This window comes from Lathyrus oleraceus, chromosome 2 (assembly GCF_024323335.1).
Source record: "Lathyrus oleraceus cultivar Zhongwan6 chromosome 2, CAAS_Psat_ZW6_1.0, whole genome shotgun sequence".
In the NCBI taxonomy this organism is placed as follows: Eukaryota; Viridiplantae; Streptophyta; class Magnoliopsida; order Fabales; family Fabaceae; genus Lathyrus; species Lathyrus oleraceus.
Genome location: NC_066580.1, coordinates 46,910,914 through 46,917,049, shown reverse-complemented (window position 1 = coordinate 46,917,049; position 6,136 = coordinate 46,910,914).

Here is a 6,136-nt window from a genome sequence, read left to right as displayed (position 1 = left end):
AAGTACCTCTCTCCTCTCTCAACTGGGTCCAGGATCTCTTCAATTCCTCAACATCGGTAGGCATATCTGGATAGGAAATGATCTGGGAAGTACCTCTTTCGACCCCTGATTCAACAATCAATGGTCCAACCGCAAGATAGGGCATGACAAATTCACGAGCTCTGGCTCGTACCCATCTGAGATAAGGCTCCATAGGAATAGAATTTTTCTGTCCTAAAGTGCTTCTTTTCACCATGCCCCAAGCTCGTACAAACCTTTGACGGAGACCTTGAGAGTCATTGTCATAGTCAAACACTGTACCTTGAATAATCATTTCATGTGGACTATCTCTTCGAGCATACCCAAAATGACGTAGGGCTAAGGCAGGATTATAAGTAATACCTCCTCTTATCCCCATGAGTGGTACATTAGGGAATTCTCCACAACGGTCGATGATGATAACATTTTCTCTGAAGTTTGAACACCACCGGATGTCTGAATGGGAGAGTGCCATTATCCTTTGAGACCATTTCAGATTTTGATCATTCTTCAAGACTGATTGAGGAAGGTGCGAAATAAACCACCTAGACAATAAGGGTACGCAGCACATGAGAGTCCCTTGTCTCTTCATAGTACGGGTGTGAAGGGAATGCAAAATATCTCCGAGCAAGGTAGGCACAGGGTTATGAGTGAGAAATATCTTAATAGCATTCATGTCTATGAATTGGTCCGGATTAGGGAATAGCACCAAACCATAGATTAGTAACGCTAGGACATCTTCGAAAGCATGGACATCCATAACTTTTAAAGATCCTCGGGCCTTATTTATCAGAAATTTGGCAAGTAATCCCTTAACTCCACCTCTTGTTACCCAATTAGTTTCAATGTCAGACTTTGTCATGTGTAAAGCTGCGGCAACTTCTTCAGACTTCGGAATCTTTTCCAGACCACTAAAAGGTGTTTGGTCAAGAATAGGTATCCCAAGCAGCCTGGAAAACTCTTCTAATGTGGGTACCAACTGATAATCTGGGAAAGTGAAGCAGTGATGCTTAGGATCGAAGAACTGGAATAGGACTCTCATCATATCTTCTTTGAAACCAGTGGTAACCAAATTGAGGAGATGACCATGTTTCTTGTTGAACTGAGCATGATCGGGGAGTTCTGACACTAAATCCTTGAGTTGAGGAGAGATCGTTACAAGATTGATCCGGATAGTCTTCCTGGAAGCCATAACCTGTTTAACAGAGCAAAGCTAAATTCCTAAGTCCTTGAAATGGTTAGTACAATGATGTTATGATGCCATGATGTTATGATGTTATGATGTAACAAGCATAAACAAGTCACACAATAATCATTCCTAGGTTTTAAGGCTTGCATGAGTTCCATAGGTAAGTACCCTCCCCACTGAAGTTTGGTTGGTTCCACCTGTCCTAGAATAGTAACCGGGTTCTAGAAGGATCTCAAATCATCGACCTTTCCTTAAGTCTACTTCAGTGCAACACCAAGTGGTTGACCGAAGCTTCCCCAAAGTCCAATCTCAAAGAGTGTAGTATCGAGCATCAACCAACCCCAGTCGGAACCGAAGTCAGTTATCTCACTACTTTCTAATGGCTAGGATGAGTCAATTAGGGTTCTAAAGGTCGGGTTAATGCTTTGATGACACCGCGCGAATGCCAAATTTTTCCTCAAGTAAACATGAGGAACATCAGGACATCCAAAGTGTCACATTAACCGTAGCCATCATTTTAACCATTCCAGTATACGCCGGATAGTCGCGATGATCTATTGCTACTTACCTAAGGTACACTAGATCCGGGTGTAGGATCTTTCACTCAAAAATTCCCTTAAAAGAAGGAACAATTAGGAAGACATAAATGATTTATTTTTTTTAAGATGGACCTCTCTTTGTAGTCCCCAGCAGAGTCGCCAGTTCTGTCATACGGTGAACTGACTTTAATGTGTTTTTAATCGCAATGTCGCGGTTAGCAAGAGTCGCCACCGACTTTTCTTTTATCCAATAAGGAAAGGTGGAAAAGAACAGGAAAGACCTTAATTTAGATTCGTAGGTTCGGGAGGTACATTATACAAAGGGAAGGTGTTAGCACCCTTTGTATCCATGGTTATCCATGGGCTCTTAATTGCTCAATCATTTATGTTTTTTCTTGTTTGAAAAAGTGTTTGGGAAATGTGTGGAAAATGTTTTGAAAAGGAGAGTTTAACTTTGTAATGATTCTCGTATGAATGTATACAAAGTGGTTATCTCGTTTAGTTTTGAAAGTCGTTTAGAAAAATATAACTCGGCAATGATTCTAGTGTGAATGTATGCCAAGTGGTGACTTTCTAATGGAGGTTTTGAAAGGTGTAAGGTGTGAAAAGTAGTTTTAAATTGTGAATAAGCAATTAAGAGTTATACCTATCCGAGGTCTTTCCGGGCATTTCCTATCCTTATGAGGGTAAAATTGTCCTTACTATTGAGAAGTAAGTAGTTTTATCCTTTGGATGTAAAAGGGTCATCGAAGGGTCATCGATTGGTCATTGAAGGCAACAGTTGTGAGGATACCTTAGCATTTGAAGGGACTATCATCATTTAACCGTAGGCTACACCGAAGGGTCATCGAGGGACTAAGGCAACGTTCGAGGGACTATGATGATTTAACCGAAGGGTCTTTGCTAAGGGTATCCCCATATTCGCGGGACATGACCGTAATACCGTAATCGTAGGGTAACAAAGAGAGGTCCGAGATCACTTATTTAAAGGCAAAGTTTTACAATTAATTAAATAGCCGTAATCAGTTAGGTAATTAGGTCCACATTAAATCGATGAAATCAATACATTAAAAATCAAGCTTGGTAGTTCAAGATGAATCTCCACATTAAAATTAAGTCATTCAAAAGCCATCTCCGTAAGGGTATCCCACACCTAAAGCGGCATGCCTAGCCGGCTGTTTCTTCGGAAGTATGCTAGCCTTTACACCATTCAACACACGGGTTAGAGCATTGAGATAAAGTATGATTTGACAATTGCACCATAAAATAAACATAACAGTCATGAATTCAGGCCAAATGATGCAGAACTATAATAAATCATGATTAGGTAAACATAAGATAGAACAGCAAAGAGACAAAGCAGCCACTGTCCCGTTCGCCTCTGCTTCGCCTAGCGAAGGCTCAGCGAATGCTCGCTACAGGCTCGCTTAGCGATGTGCTAGCGAGCGGCCACGGGTTTGGAGTTTGACAGCAGCATGACTTCCGAAAACCTGAACTTTTATGGCATTTGATTACAGGCATAGCATAGACAAACATTCATGATATTCAAGCATATTTAAATTCGCATGTGGAATCAAATTACATATTCGAAACTTCAATCATGATGCTTTATGTATATAGAGATTACCGATTAAAAGCATAAAACAATAGTGATGCGCAAACCTGCTTGCAACTAAGCTGCTATGTTGAAGAGACTGATCGCTTTTGGTATCGGATGGAGTTGGGCGGCGGTAGCTTCGGAGCGGAGGAGCGGCCTTCAGGGTTTCTCTCCAGGGTTTTTGTGCCAGGGTTTCCGTCCGTCTTTCTCTGTCTTCCTCTTTCTTCTTCCCCGTTTTTCTTCCCTTTTTCGTGACTGAAGGCTTGGCTATTCATAGTGCTCTTGTTGTGACCTAATGGGCTCAGAATGAAGCCCAGAAATTCTGATATTCGCAAGCTTCGCTAGGCGAAGGAATTGCTCGCCTAGCGAGCAAGCTATTTTGGGCTTTTACTGGATCTGATGCTTCGCTGGGGCGAGTGGCATAATGAAGTGTTCGCTAGGCGAAGGATTTGCTCGCCTAGCGAGCAGGCCAGTTTGGGCCATTTTCTGGATTGGGCCACTCGTGAGCTGGGCTTTTGTTCCTTTAATGTTAGTGCCTTGCAGAATAAGTCGGAGTGTCCTGAAAATGTCTTGTAATATCAGCGGGCAAATTTTGGGGTATGACACATACCATCCTAACTCTCTCGGTTCAAGAATATTAAACAGGGGCAGCTGTCATACCCCAAAATTTGCCCGTTGATATTACAAGGCATTTTTCAAGACACTCCGACTTATTCTGCAAGGCACTGATCTTAAAGGAACAAAAGGCCAGCTCACAACAGACCCACTCCAGAAAAAGGCCCAAACTAGCTTGCTCGCTAGGCGAGCAATTCCTTCGCCTAGCGAACCCTTCGTTATGCAACTCGCCCAGCGAAACACCCGATCCAGAAAAAAGGCCTAAACTAGCTTGCTCGCTAGGCGAGCAACTCCTTCGCCTAGCGAAGCTTGCGATATATCAGAATTTTCGGGCTTCATTCTGAGCCCATTAGGTCATCACAATCACTATAAATAGCCAAGTTTCAGTCACGAAAGGGGGGAGAACGAAAACGGAGAAAGGAGAGCCCTAGCAAGCAAACCCTAACACTCACGGGAGACAAACCCTGAAGGAACTCGGCGACACCAAGGTCTACCTCTGCCCAATTCGATCCGATTTGCCGATTCGAAGTCGCAATTCAGTTGCCAACAGGTTTACATTGTTATTACTGCCTTATGTTCTTAACTGCCTTACGTTCTTAATTTGCATATGGCTTTATGATTAGATTTATGAAAATAGCTTAAGTTTGGCATGTGAACTTTAGTATGTACCTGAACACCTTAAATGATTAACCATATAATTACGGTAATGAAAGCCATAAGGCATAAAATTGGTTGAAAATGTACTGATATCAAAACCAGAATCCGCAGCCGCTCGCTAACACATCGCTAAGCGAGCATGCAGCGAGTATTCGCTAAGCCTTCGCTAGGCGAGGCAGGAGCGAACGTGACAGTAGCTGACTTTTCTGTTCTGATTTTTCACTCATGTTTTATCATGCATCATTTATCCGACCTTATTTACTGTTGTGATCTTTTTTTCCTTGTGGTGTAATCCTCGATTGCACCCTGATTTGGTGTTCTGACATGTTTTGTTGAGTTTTGTAAAGGTTCACATACCCCAGGAAAGGACTGCTTGTTAGGTATCCCACTTTATTTGTGGGGTACCCTTATGGAGATTCACCCTGAATTACTCAATTGATTTTAATGTATTAATTTTATGGCGAAGATCCACCCTAATGGCTTAATTGGTCTTAATGTATTAATTTTAATGTGGACCTAATTACCTACTTGATTACGGCTACCTAATTAATTGTAAAACTTTGCCTTTAAATAAGTGATCTCGGACCTCTCTTTGTTACCCTACGATTATGGTATTACGGTCATGTCCCGCGAATGTGGGGATGCACTTAGCAAAGACCCTTTCGGTTAAATCATCATCGTCCCTCGAATGTTGCCTTTGTCCCTCGATGACCCTTCGGTGTAGCCTACGGTTAAATGATGATAGTCCCTTCGAATGCTAAGGTATCCTCACAACTGTTGCCTTCGATGACCGATCAATGACCCTTCGATGACCCTTCTACATCCAAAGGATGAAACTACTTACTTCTCAATAGTAAGGACAGTTTTACCCTCATAAGGATAGGAAATGCCCGTAAAGACCTCGGATAGGTATAACTCTTAATTGCTTATTCATAACCTAAAATATTTTTTCGCACGCACCTCACACATTTCAAAACATCCTTTTTAGAAAATCACCACTTGGCATGCATCCGTACTAGGATCATTGCCGAGTTATATTTTCTAAACGACTTTCAAAACTAAACGAGATAACCACTTTGTATACATTCATACGAGAATCATTACAAAGTTAAATTCTCCTTTTCAAAACATTTCCCACACATTTCTCAAACACTTTTTTCAAGCTAGAAAAACATAAATGATTGAGCAATTAAGAGCCCATGGATAACCATGGATACAAAGGGTGCTAACACCTTCCCTTTGTATAATGTACCTCCCGAACCTAAGAATCTAAATTAAGGTCTTTCTTGTTCTTTTCCACCTTTCCTTATTGGATAAAAGAAAAGTCGGTGGCGACTCTTGCTAACCGCGACATTGCGATTAAAAACACATTAAAGTCCAGTTCACCGTATGACAGAACTGGCGACTCTGCTGGGGATAATAAAGAGAGGTCACCTTAAAAATCATTTATGTTTTAAATTTCTTTTAAGGGTATTGTTGAGTGAAAGATCCTACACCCGGATCTAGTGTACCTTAGGTAAG